Raw genomic sequence first — 14,386 nt, 5'->3', positions numbered from 1 at the left:
TCCCCTAGTACAGTTTCGATTCCGGCTACCGACCCCCAACCACTAGAGAGTGTATCAACGGAAGAATCTATGTAATTAAATGTATCCTATGTTTGTTTGTTGTTTGTCAGTCGTTAATAATAAATACACATTTCCTTGCAGCTGAAGAATCTAGCTGGGGTGTTGCATTGCAAGCCCCTAGTACAGTTTCGATTCCGGCTACCGACCCCCAACCACTAGAGAGTGTAACAACAGAAGAATCTATGTAATTAAATGTATCCTATGTTTGTTTGTTGTTTGTCAATCGTTAATAATAAATACACATTTCCTTGCAGCTGAAGAATCTACCCGGGGTGTTGCATTGCAAGCCCCTAGTACAGTTTCGATTCCGGCTACCGACCCTCAACCACTAGAGAGTGTAACAACAGAATAATCTATGTAATTAAATGTATCCTATGTTTGTTTGTTGTCTGTCAATCGTTAATAATAAATACACACTTCCTTGCAGCTGAAGAATCTACCCGGGGTGTTGCATTGCAAGCCCCTAGTACAGTTTCGATTCCGGCTACCGACCCTCAACCACTAGAGAGTGTAACAACAGAAGAATCTATGTAATTAAATGTATCCTATGTTTGTTTGTTGTTTGTCAATCGTTAATAATAAATACACATTTCCTTGCAGCTGAAGAATCTACCCGGGGTGTTGCATTGCAAGCCCCTAGTACAGTTTCGATTCCGGCTACCGACCCCCAACCACTAGAGAGTGTAACAACAGAAGAATCTATGTAATTAAATGTATCCTATGTTTGTTTGTTGTTTGTCAATCGTTAATAATAAATACACATTTCCTTGCAGCTGAAGAATCTACCCGGGGTGTTGCATTGCAAGCCCCTAGTACAGTTTCGATTCCGGCTACCGACCCCCAACCACTAGAGAGTGTAACAACAGAAGAATCTATGAGATTAAATGTATCCTATGGATTTGGATTATTCGACCTCAATTTAGGCTATGGTAATCTTTATCTTATTGTATTATCAATTTTATAGTGTGTCGTTTCATAAGGAGTTTGTCAATTTTTTATATACATTCTTTTACCACTATTCACTTTCATATTATTTAATTAACTTTTTAAAATTAAAAACACGAGTAAACGTTGTTTAATTCCATTAAGGGGTAAAGCCACTCCAGCGCTTCAAAAACAAACTTTTTTTTAAATGAAAGAGTACAATGAAAGCAATACAAAATCAAATTGAAAAATTTTACTAAACGTAGTTTAAAGTGGATATTCTTTTGTTATGAAAATGGCAGTCTAAAACCGTATAGTATCTTTTGTGCAAAGGGTTCGGCAGCCTGACAGATTTATCCTGTAGTTTTTTTTTATAAATGTGCACAATTAACTATAGAACTATGTACGGAAATTAGAAAATACAGTTTTGATATAAAAGCACAGCAGATTTGAGTGAAAACATTAATTTTAAAGAATAAAAATCGTATGATAAAATAACAAAAAAATAATAACCAATAGCAAATTCCGTAAGCAGTTTGATAAAGAATGTATCTGAGAAGATCCGTTTAAAATTTAAATTGAATCGGTGTATATTTGTCTAAGTTACAATGTCAGGCCAGCTTAAAAAACATGGTTTCGGGAAGAAAGCGTTTTGAATTAGGATTTAACAATACAATCTTTCGCCTCCCCTTACTGTGCCAAAAAGATCCGCGCGTTACGGTGCTGTGTAATCATTACACATGCAAAAAATGGAAGAGTTGGGAAAATAGGAAATTGCTTCAATTCTTTATAGTTGAAGTCAAAAAACTAGCTTAAAACGTTAGCTTATGCTCGCAGCGCGGGCGAAAGAACCCCTTCCTAGAAAACTCGAATTGCTACTAATTTGCATCTGGCAGCATTGCTGTTCGTACGCGTGACGCGTGAAATTGTCTCTATCTCTTCCGAAAATACCTGTAGTATCGAGAGCGAGACGTAAAGAGTGTTTGAGACAATAAGGTCTTTTCGCTTTTTTTTTTTTTTTTTACATATTTTGAACTACCCAAAAAAGAGGTCCTGTGGGACAAACGGCACGTATGACGTTTTGCAGCCAAACTTGTACGCAATGTTTATTAGAAGTCAGGGGTCATGACGCGTGACGTCAAAATGACGTGATGCCAACTGATAGCCGTTTTGTATGTGTTCATTTTTAAACCCGAAAGTTCTAAATGAAAATTCGTTTTGAGTATATTGATAAATATATCATTAGAATCTCAAAAATCCGCTCTAAATAACTGTTATATTTTTTATTTTCTGTATTTTTTCTTTTTTTTGCATATTTGCAGTGGTGAATTATATCGCGGAACACCCAGGCTTGAAAAAAATCATATTTTTAACCATTTTTTTTTGTGTTCACACCGGGAATCGAACCCGGAACCTTCTATGCGTGAGTCAAGCATCTTGACCACTACACCACGGAAGCCGTTATTCCCTACTTGTAAAAATACCCTTTTATATATTTGGTACTCTGTTACTTCATTAATAAACTTTCGACCCATTAGTTAACTTTTTGTTGTTTTTGTGATTTATTTTTCTCTTTCTGATAAGATTTTTTTTTCAATATTTTTACCGATACGTAAATGTGTAACGGAAAATTACCAAAAACCATTACCCAGAATTTCTTATATTTATGGATATTGAAGTTATTTGATTCAAAACTAGCTACACATCATTAGAACCATACATTTGGCCTTTCAAATGAACATTGTCCTTTTCTACTCGGTTGTCTTTAACCCTGAAAAAGCTTTTGCAACATCAGTTAGCGATTGCTCAGAAAACTAGGCCAAAAGGGCTACGGGCAGGGCCGGTTTTAGCACTACCAGCGCCCTGGGCGGGATTTCTACGGCGCCCCCTATCTTCCACCCCTTTAAACCCATACGAAAAAAGGCAAGGTTTATAATGAAATAACCATTTATTTATAAAATACTAATAAAACTTTTCTTTTCTAGCCTTTCTATCAACGAACTCTTTTATTTATATATTTGAGGTTATGTTTTCCGCAATTTCGTTTTCGATTGACAAAGATGCCAAGTTTGTCAATTTAGATGGATATATTGTCGATCGTAGATAAGTTTTTATCAGTTTAAGTTTAAAAAAACTTATTTCCCAACTAGAAACCGTTACAAGTAGGTAAAGTGATCAATATTCGCAACGTTATCCGTACATTTGGATACAGTTCTTGTAAGTTACGATCTTTGATAAAATTCAAAACAATGACAGGATTAACCACATTCTGATCAGGCAAAAATGATTTCAGACTTACGAGTTCATCACACAACATACAACCATTTATATCGGATTAAGAATCTACTATAAATTTCAATTAGAAATTACTACAGAGTTTGAAAAGGTCTGGTTTTTCCGGAATCTTTTTTATATTGAACAGAAATGACCAAGATTTCGAGTACTCATTTAACTTGTCAAATCTTTCATTGAGTGAAATAAAGGTAGTGTCCAAAAGGCTGTAGAAAAATTGAACTTCAAATGTCTTTTTTGGAGAAGTTATAGGCTCATCGTGGGTCACTATAACGAGTTTTTCGGGAAATTTTTTAGGAAATTTACGAGTAAATTAGACTCACTCGATGAGCTAGTGGATAAAATGGGGCGCCTGCAGCGCCCCTTTATATCTGGCGCCCTGGGCGGTCGCCCAACCGCGCCCTACCCTCACGCCGCTACTGGCTACGGGCACCTATTATTTCATGTTTTCGAGACTCTAAAGCAGCGGTGTCCAACCGGTAGTTCGCGGGCGCCTAGTAGCTCGCAACCTATATTTTAGGCGCCCGCTAGCAAAAAAATGGACAGGAGAATACTTAATATCGAATTGCAAAGTTTATGTTGTAATTTTTGACATTTGAAAATACATGTTTCATAAATAAAGCTAATGTCCAGCTAGAAATAATTTCAATCCGTAATGATATTGCACTAAAAAGTACTGATAATGAAAACGGTGCAGTTTTTAAGATCATGAACCCAATCAAATAAATAAAATCATAGAATTAAGAATAGTCCAGAAGGAGTGTAGAATCATATTTGAATACATCGGACTGTGTCCAAAAATCCCCCAACTATGCCCCACTTATGCCGCGCGCGTTTGTGATGTCGTCGCGTAATGTTGCACGACGGGAAAAAATATAATCATAACACAAATGTAAGGTAAAAAAAAAAAAAAAGCAATCTGTTAATTTCTCTAAAATTTTATTTTGCACGCGGTAATATTAATTGACGCAACAGAGCAGATATGTAAAGGGTCATTTAATAAGAGTAATTGAATTAATTAGCCTGCCATGCAAGAGGTCTCGGGTTCGATTCCCGACATGGTTGATGTGAAATATTTATTTGAATGGGTGTTTTCACACTAGAATATTTCATAGCCCCTGGACTGGTACCTGAAGCGTAAGACTGATCGTCTTACCTTCATGTAACAAAAATGATCAAGATACGCTGCGATTGGTGTACCAATGCAGTGCCCTGTGCACTATTAGGTGCGAAAAGGGAACGATGATGATGATGAATTGAATTAATGAACTTAAATGAAATTTATTTTACATAAAACGGACGTTTTTATATCATGTTAAATAATATTTGATGTTTTAAAGATAATGTGGGTCAAATGTTTACCACAGAGTTGTTTAATCCGAGGTCCAATTTTTATTAGTTCTCTCATTAGATGAGCAAAGTAGGGTAGCAAAATGTACTACCCTGGCAACACTAACGAAATGTCCATGTTGTTTTCTTCGACAATCTGACACATGGAAAAATAATTCAATTTTTAAGTTATGCCAATTATATTATTATAATTAAAATGCAAGGATCTGGTGGAAATCGAGAAATGTCGGTAGAAAAACTCAATCTATTTAGTATCTTACTTTTAAAATGTTTGTTTCAAAAATAATTATGCATCTTGCTCTATAAGAAATTAAAAAATGTATGTGAGTAATCCAAAATGAATTTGAATGTGTATATAAATGTGAATTTTAAAAAAATAATTCAAACATAATACTTTTTAGATTAAAATCATTTGAGTTAGTAAATGAAAATTCTTGATGGAAGTTCATTGTAATTTATTATAGAAATAAAAGACGAGTGATACTTTAATCCACAAATTAGGAGTGTCCAGTGACCGGTTTCATCGCTTTCGCGTCATCGCTTTCTCATTGAAATACTTAAGCTCATTAAAATAGCATCATATCAGCTCATTGGTTAACCCAAAAAACTTCGTTAATGATCCTTGAGACAAAAATAATTTTATTTAATTTACGTTCATATAATTTTGAATTCTCTATCCTTACTTCTGTTTTGTATAAATACACTAAACTCCTTAATAAAGATACCAGTCTCGAAGATGCCGCGAAAGCGATGAAACCGGTCACTGGATATTTCAAATTTGTGGATGAAAGTATCAATCGTCTTTTATTTCTATAATATAATATATTAATTTTAGATTTGTAATATAAGGATAATATATTATTTGCAAACACGGCTGTTCGTATGTTTTTATGTTATATGTTTTTTTTTTTTTTTTAGGAAACCAAAGCATTACGAAATACAAGTAAACGTATACCAATTAATAATTAGAATCAATATACTCCACACGAATGTATATTGGGCTACATACAATATATTATGGGATTCACGAAATCGATCAATATACAATATCAAGCATGTATACAGTACTACGCAATAAACAATATCGAGAAATACACAATATCAAGCAATATACAATGTTATGGGATTCACGGAATCAACCAATGTACAATTTCAAGCAAATATACAGTACTACGCAATAAACAATATCGATAAATATACAATATCAAGCAATATACAATGTTATGGGATTCACGGAATCAACCAATGTACAATTTCAAGCAAATATACAGTACTACGCAATAAACAATATCGAGAAATATACAATATCAAGCAATATACAATGTTATGTTAATAAAAATTATCGAGAAATGTGCCATTTTAAACAATATGTATAAAATACACTTTTGTTCTCTCCGCTGTAATATATGTATGTACTTTATGCATACCCATATATTTTTAACTAATATGTAAAGATGGTTTTTAATATATTTTTTTCTAATTCTTCTTAAAAATTTTAATGTTTTGCTACTTTTGTGTAAAATATACGTCTGTCTTTATATTTATATATGTAAAGCCTGTAAAAGTCTACAAGGCGTTTAAATAAATAAATATACGATTTTGAGCTGTACACTATATCAAACAATACAGATACAACATTGCGCAATATACATACATACAAGTTGGAGCAATATATATTATAATACTCTTATCTAAAATTACAGGTAAACGTCGTTTTTCGCCGGGGTTCCGTTCCGAGAGCCACCGGCGTAAAATGAACACAAATATAATGGAAGATTTAAACTTATAATTAGAAATCAAACTCTGATTTGAGTCTACTGAACACTTTATTTTATTTTTACAAATATAAACATATAAAAATAAAAACTTCGTGACAATTTTTTCGCCTTATTAGGGCATTTTCAAACGAATGTGAAGATTATTTGGATTGAATGTCCTTATATAGTTACATAATTCAAGGTACTTAAGTAGAAAATAAAAATAATCTTATGAACTATAGCATGTACATTAATCATAATTGAGGGAAAAACCAATGGTTAAGGGTGAGGCTAAGTGTTTAATAGGTAATGGGGAATTTAGGTATTTATATTTGAATTTCGGGGAAAATATAACAAAGTAAGTATTTATTGACACACATGCATGTATTGTGAGATAATTAATGAAGCTTTATAGTTTTGTAAATTTAGATAATTGTTGTCGAAAAAATATCAAGAACAATTGGAAATTAATAAATATCTAAATAATCCTAATTTTAAAATAATAAATGAACAAACCAACCTAATATCTTAACCACTATTAAACATATTTAAATAGACTGTTATTCTTCACTTTGTTCCTTTTTGTACACGCTTATATGACGCGTAATTAATTGATGAATCATGTTACAATTGCATTTATATATTTTGATAAGAAATTCTTAAAAATTGAAATATTGTAAAATAATACATTTATGTTTATATAAATTTCTTCATAATATTTCAATCATGTTTTAAAATTAAAATGAACAGCAACCTGTTATAATATTATTGATATTTTTTCGACAACAATTATCTAAATTTACAAAACTATAAAGTTTCATTAATTATCTCACAGTACATACTTGTATGTCAATATATACTTATTTTGTTATATTTTCCCCGAAATTCAAATATAAATTCCCCATTACCTATTAAACACTTAGCCTCACCCTTAACCATTGGTTTTTCCCTCAATTATGATTAATGTACATGCTATAGTTCATAAGATTATTTTTATTTTCTACTTAAGTACCTTGAATTATATAACTATATAAGGACATTCAATCCAAATAATCTTCACATTCGTTTGAAAATGCCCTAATAAGGCGAAACAATTGTCACGAAGTTTTTATTTTTATATGTTTATATTTGTAAAAATAAAATAAAGTGTTCAGTAGACTCAAATCAGTATTTGATTTCTAATTATAATTTTAAATATGGAGTTCTACAAAATAAACTCCAAATCAATCAATAATGGAAGATATAAGGTTAGGTTCCGTGTCCAAATTCTAAGAACAATCTAACATGTTTATTTAACACACACCATATTCAAAATAAATTATAAATGTATTTAAAAATTCCGTTTAAATTCGTTTACAAAATAAATAATAATCTCTCATAAAGTAAATCAATAATGTTTTTTTTAATAAATACTAACTCACCAGTTCGTCGGTACCAAATTAAATTCTCTCACTTTTTCGGAAAAAGCATCCAATTTCATTTGCTTTGATTGTTGCTTCATTTCTTACAGAATCATAGCATAAACTACAAATATTTTAATATTATTTTAATTTTAATAATAATAAAATAAAAAATGTAATCATACCTTTTTATTTTTCTTAAAAACAAAACGAAAACCAACTCGGAAACAATTTCACACACACAACAGGCTGCTCCTGTACACGGTAATAGAATAAAACAACGTGTAAAAGTGAGTCTGCTGTATGAATCGCGGCGCCTACTGTCGTCTGGTGTCGGCCGAACCGGGGAATCCGACGCCGGCACCAACCGGCGTAATTGTAAATCGGCGTCAATCGAACCGGCGCAAAACGACGTTTACCTGTATAAATAAAACAAAGCATATGTGTATTCTGCTAAGCAATATGCTCGTTATTTTTTGTTTATTTATTTATTATATACGCCCAGAGAGCTTTTACATGACCCTTACAAAATAAAAAATTCAAGGCGTTACATGTTATAACAATTGAATAAATAAATATCCAATAAATATGTTTCTAATAAACAGTTTTTTTAGTATCGCAATTACATTATGCTTTATAGATGTGTAGGGTTTTGGTAGTAAGGGATTGGAGCTCCTACCCCAGTTAGAGATTGACAGAGAAGACACGAGGTTGCTGTTAAATGCGTATTTATTACATGGAGAATAAATAGTGAATTGTGTAGCGCGAGCGTAGCGGCGATGATGGATTGAAGAGACTGCACTTGAGCTACATGCTGGAACTGAGTGACTTCGTCGAGCTGGTCTGACTGACTGAACTGAACTTGTTGGACTGACTGACTGGCTTTGCCACGCCCTGTAGTCTCTTTATAGGCGACGTTCCTTTGTAGTTCATTTCTTCATGGTAGGGACGATGTGAATGTACTGCAGAACGATGCTCCCGATTTATGTGCAATACTGTTAGAGTTGCATAGTAATATGTTTATCGGATTCTATAGAAAATAATGACATTGCTTTCTTCGGTCATCACACTATTTCGGGTGAAACATTTTAGCACGTGTGTGTCATCGATTATGGACTATGAACCCTGCAAATATACATAAATAAAGATAAGATACACATGAAATAAAAGTGGGTAGATTTGTTCCAACGTTTTGGCTACCATTGCAAGAGCCACCTTCGGGTGAGTTGAAAATGGCTTCTGCAACAATAGTCGAAACATCGGAACAAATCCAACACACACGGTATCACCCAAAAAAGAAACATATTGATAACAATGACCGTGAAAACCTTCGCACCTATTTTAAAGTAGGTAGGTACATAACAGCGGCGAACAGTTACTTTTTTTATAGGTAAGCTATATTTTTTTTCATAATTTGTACCTGTATGTACATACATACATTACATACATATAAGTAATCTCGCAAATGAGTGGAGGCGTATTAAAAAAAAAGTATATACAAGTACACGGATTCTTTTTCTATGGTTTTTTTGTAAAAACAACTTCATCTCTCCAGCTCCAGTTTCACCTGCTGGCAACAGAAGACGCAATACCTACTTATTTTTTATTAAAATAATTTTAACCAATAACCCAACAAACAAACAACAATTAATAATATTATTTATATCACTACAGAGATGGGTAGAATTCTGTTTCAAGATTAATAACTTTGACAATTAATAACTTTGCGTAATATGTAGGTATATTTTCCATTATTTTTAGACAGTACATGTATGCAAAAGTTTTAAAAAATAAAACATGTTAAAAAATAAGCATAATAAAATAAGTATATTAATAATTCCTTTTTGTTTGGCACTGATTAAAAACACCGTTTGTAATTTACATTTTATACTGCAAATATTTAGGTACTAATATAAAAGAAAGTAAACATTTTATTGTAAAACTTCACTCCCATTATGTACACAAAATTTTGTTTTTCTTTTACGATATACATTTTTTTTCTGAAAATCAAAAAAAAAACAATGAGATTAGATTAAAATTTATTTATTTATGCCAAAATACACAATTTTAACTTTACATATTACATTACATGACATAACATAACAATAACATTCATTAGAAATATTCGCAATAATATTGCAACAAAAATGTCACGTGACCATCGTGACCCCCGCGCTGCGCCGCGCCGAGACGTCAGCTTCGTTTTCTTCTAAACTGAGAATGAATAATGCAAGAAATTGACGACACCAAGCGAGGCGCCACTAGCTAAAACGCGCGGACTAAAAAACTGGCGTCATATGTCAACAGAATACTACTAAACGAAAATGGTCTTTAGGAAATAATGCTCGAAATGCTACTCTCCAAATAGAGAAGCTTGAAATAATATCTGTAATCTACAAGTGAACTTAGCGAGGAAAATATACGCACTGGGTTTTTGAATGTTAAAATACAGTACACAATTTGTATTGAAAAATAAGCTGCAATAATCGGAACCGGGCAATGCGCTGGGTGCGCATTTAGCAGCTGATATTTATTTTTTGAGGAAGATATAAACAGTGACGTTAATTTATAATAAATATAGATTATTTTATTTATTCTCCTATGATTAAAACTACTATAAAACATTATTATTGGTAGTAAATATAATGGTAAGCTGCGAATAATCGATTATATGGACGGTTCGCCCCTGGTACATAATCAAATGTTTTTGAAAAATTATAATAATTTTGAGCAAAAAATGTAAGTATACAGTCGGTATTATTTCAATGTAGGTAAGTAATGTACAAAAAGTCAAAAAGATTTTTACAGCGTTTGAATAATGTAAGTTATTTTGATTTTACCGCCGCACACGGGCAGGCCTTAGACAAGAATCGAAAAGAAATATCTTAATGAAATAAGAGAGACGACCTATTGTAACGTTGTAAAAAACAAGTCCAACGTACCCCGTTTTGAAAGCATTTTAGTACTGGATTATAATTCTAAATTCCCTGATTTAGCGCCATCTGACGGCCGCGGTAGTAACTCATCCATACGATATCCGTGCATTAGAAGTAGATTTCTTTCCATTTGAAAACTCGAGACGAACAGTCCATTTACCGCCCAAAGACTCGAAGAGGGGCGATCGCACACTTCAAAAATGTAGTCCTTCAAGAAAGGGAACGTTCAACGTAACGTAAGCCTATTTGTTTTAAATTTATTACCGAAATTCTTGTAGAAAGAGATATCACATTCTAATGAGATTGTATTTTATACAGGTTCCCTTCTTTCTTTACCTACCTTTATTCTCTACCCTTTTCACCTTATTTTATTTTATTTACTCCATCTTTTATCTACTTTTTCCGATGATAAGGATTTTACAATGCAGTATATTTACTCCATGATTCAAATGGATCACTAATTATTACGAAGTTTATTCGTAAATATTTAGAAAAAGTCAATGTCAGCATTTTACAGTTTTCTTCAAGATCATGAGACACAAATTTACAAATGCAAGGAAGCAGACGGTCATTTACTGAATTGAAATGTCGACAAATAATCTTCTGGGAAATTATCCACTGAGGCAACCCGGAGTAAATATACACCAACCGAAGACATCTTAAATCGAGTCCCATCTGCGGATATTATTTTGTAAAATCAACATTATTTCATATCATCTCGAGAAGAAAACAATCAAGAATCTTTTTTACTTGTCATTATTATCGTTACAAATATTTATTTCTTAGATAAACTTATTGTCAACTACTTACTCATATTAGCTAGGCAGAATTCTGAATTTTTATATTAACTAATCTTGGTACATTTGTAGAGAATTGCTTCTTTTATTAAAATTTTGTATTTCACTAACGAGTTGTTTATTTCATAAAATCCAGATCTTTAAGTCATATTTGTTCCATTTAACAGTAAGGTATTTTATAAATTACGTTTTTGATTTCATTTACAAAGTTAAATCCATACAATATAATCTTATTTTCTTGGAGAGATCTCATGTTCTTGCCGATTGAGCGAAACTGGTGAAATGGTAAGTGTTTGTAGGTACTTTGTTTGGTTATCTGCATTATTCTTTTTAATCTTAAAAATTTGCTTATTGATTTTTGATAATCTATTTCTATAATGTAGCCCACCTGGGACCAAATATTTTTTTTTTAAACCTACACTGAACTCCACCGTTTACACTATATAACTATATAGTGTTATTGTTTCTCGAACACAGATATCAGAGCATCATTTCCCCCATCACTCGAGTTAGTTACACGATTCTTCTCCTGTTACAAGGTCAGTGAAAAGGCAGCTTTCTTCCGGTCAGGTCGCAAGTGTCAACCGGCGACTTTTACTCCAAATATTTGACATATTATTTCCACTCAGCAAAGAGAGTTAAGCATTTTTTCGACATGAATCCGATGCCTTCAAGTATGTTTTATGTATTTTGAGTTAATTTATTTTAATTATATTTGCCATTTTTATTTTATGATGTTTACGCCAAAAAAGGAATACGCCAAAAGTTTAAGAAATATTTTTTAAAACGTTGAGTTCTTGTTTACTTCTACCTCCGTCCACGCTTAGATTTAAATATAATATTTAAGTCTAACTACTCCTATTTATGAAAAAATATCAAATCTTTGCATTTGCAATTTGCAAATATCACGCATTTTTTTTGTGCACATATTTAAAAAAAATATATTTAGTAAGCATAAAATTAAAACATCGGCCTCGTGGTGTAATGGTCAGCGCGTTAGCCTGCCATGCAAGAGGTCTCGGGTTCGATTCCCAGCATGGTTGATGTAAAATATTTATTTAAATGGGTTTTTTCACACTAGAATATTTCTTAGTCCCTGGACTGGGACCTGAAGCGTAAGACTGATCATCTTACCTTCATGTAACAAAAATAATCAAGATACGCTGCGATTGGTGTACCAATGCAGTGCCCTATGCACCATTAGGTGCGGAAAGGGAACGATGATGATGAAAATTAAAACATAAAATTTTTACAATAATTAATTTTTAAGTATTTTTTTTAAATTCGTATATTATTGATACAGGTTCGAATCCAAATGGCTTGTTTATCTAAAGAATGGAGTTATTTAACACTTTGAGAAAATCGGAATGCAAAAAATTCGAAAACCAACTAAGCTTTTTGAAAAAACACTTTATAAAATGCATTAATTGTCATGAAAATCATTTAAAGGAACTGAATCATAAGATTTCGCAATTTGCATCGTGATTCAGAGTAAAATTTAAAGCTGGTAAAATAAAACCTAGATTTATGTCGAATAATACAGATTAACTGGAAATCGCAATTTGTTTTACACAGCACAAGTTACCTTTGCAATAAAAGGAAGGCGCGGCCGTCCGGAAACAACTTTTGAAAATAATTCTGAACGAGGCAAACGTCGCAAAATCCAAAATCTTCGGGACTCCACTTCGCTTTCACAATTAGGTCTTGCAACGAAAATGAATTTGAAAGGTTCTGCAAAGGTTGCATCAAAATTATTAGCCGGAATAATACGGTCACCTAGGCGCGCATCCAAATATAAACAAACTTACAAGGCAATCGCTGAAAATAAATCTAAGCAGATGTCTGGGGAAGAAGCCTTTTCAGTTCACAAGGCACCAATATAACGTCATGAGAGCCAAAGATCCAGAAAGATTCCCGTCTTATAAAATAATACAATCTACAAAGAAATCTTGTTATTCAAATATGGAAGATTTCACCATCACGCCTACTTCTGCAGAAGTGACAATTCAAGCTTTCTCGAAACATACTAACAAACGAAATTATACTGTACTAGCTGACCCGACAGACGTTGTCCTGCCCGAACGTTGGCTTGCCTTTTTAAAATACTTTTTTTTGATAAGTAGGAACCTAGGTACTTGTTTGTGATTAAATTCCAAAACTAAAATTAGTTCATATTCAAATATTACATTTAAGTAGGTACTTGTTTATGGTTGAATTCCAAAACATACAATAAATATTTTTTCAAATATAGCATTCTTTTTGCAAACGTCAAACTCCGGTCGTCTCACCAACAAAGGGGTGCACTTATGTAGGAATACGATTTTTTTTATGTATTGAAATCAATATTGTTTTGGTGTTACCAAAAATCCAATAAAAATAAATATAAATAAATGGGTAGAAATTATAGGAAATTTAAGGAAAGAATCTGATTGAGATCCACAAAAAACAAATTATGTTTGTAAACATTCAAAAACAAACTTTTTTATACACAAAAAAACAACATCTTTCCGTTTTTTGCAAATTCATTCTCCTCAAATGCAACCCTGGTAGATCGATGAATAAAACATTTATGCTCCTAACTTCTTTTTTACATATTCCATTAAAGATTTTAATATCTACGAACACGCACAGCGCAAAGATCTATACTTCTGTAAAAACTACACGTAAATCGGTTAAGCCGTTTAGGAGGAGTACGGTGACATCACACGTACAGAGGAATTATATATATAAAGATTATACTTTTATTTACTTACTAACATCGTATAAATATAATAAAACTTGTTAAAATAGTAAAAAAAATATTATTTCTTTACTAGTAGCCATTTCTAATCAATTTGGGCCAAAAATATTGTTTTAAATGCACCCAGTGA

The 14,386-nt window shown here is 32.3% G+C and overlaps 2 long non-coding RNA genes across 2 annotated transcripts; both read left to right on the top strand.

The window, feature by feature from the left end:
- The first annotated feature begins 832 nt into the window (after positions 1-832).
- On the top strand, positions 833-6,607 carry LOC148270709 (uncharacterized). The gene is made up of 2 exons (XR_015825306.1): positions 833-989; positions 5,545-6,607. It is a non-coding gene; the product is annotated as an uncharacterized LOC148270709 (long non-coding RNA).
- Positions 6,608-10,853: 4,246 nt separating this feature from the next.
- Positions 10,854-11,626, top strand: LOC148270708 (uncharacterized). The gene is made up of 2 exons (XR_015825305.1): positions 10,854-10,955; positions 11,038-11,626. It is a non-coding gene; the product is annotated as an uncharacterized LOC148270708 (long non-coding RNA).
- The last annotated feature ends 2,760 nt before the right edge of the window (positions 11,627-14,386 follow it).

Source organism: Micrasema longulum, unplaced genomic scaffold (assembly GCF_059751315.1).
Source record: "Micrasema longulum isolate JH-2025_06_02 unplaced genomic scaffold, ASM5975131v1 h1tg003560l, whole genome shotgun sequence".
Lineage (NCBI taxonomy): Eukaryota > Metazoa > Arthropoda > Insecta > Trichoptera > Brachycentridae > Micrasema > Micrasema longulum.
The sequence above is the reverse complement of the archived record's forward strand: the minus strand, read 5'-3'. Positions and strand labels throughout refer to the sequence as shown.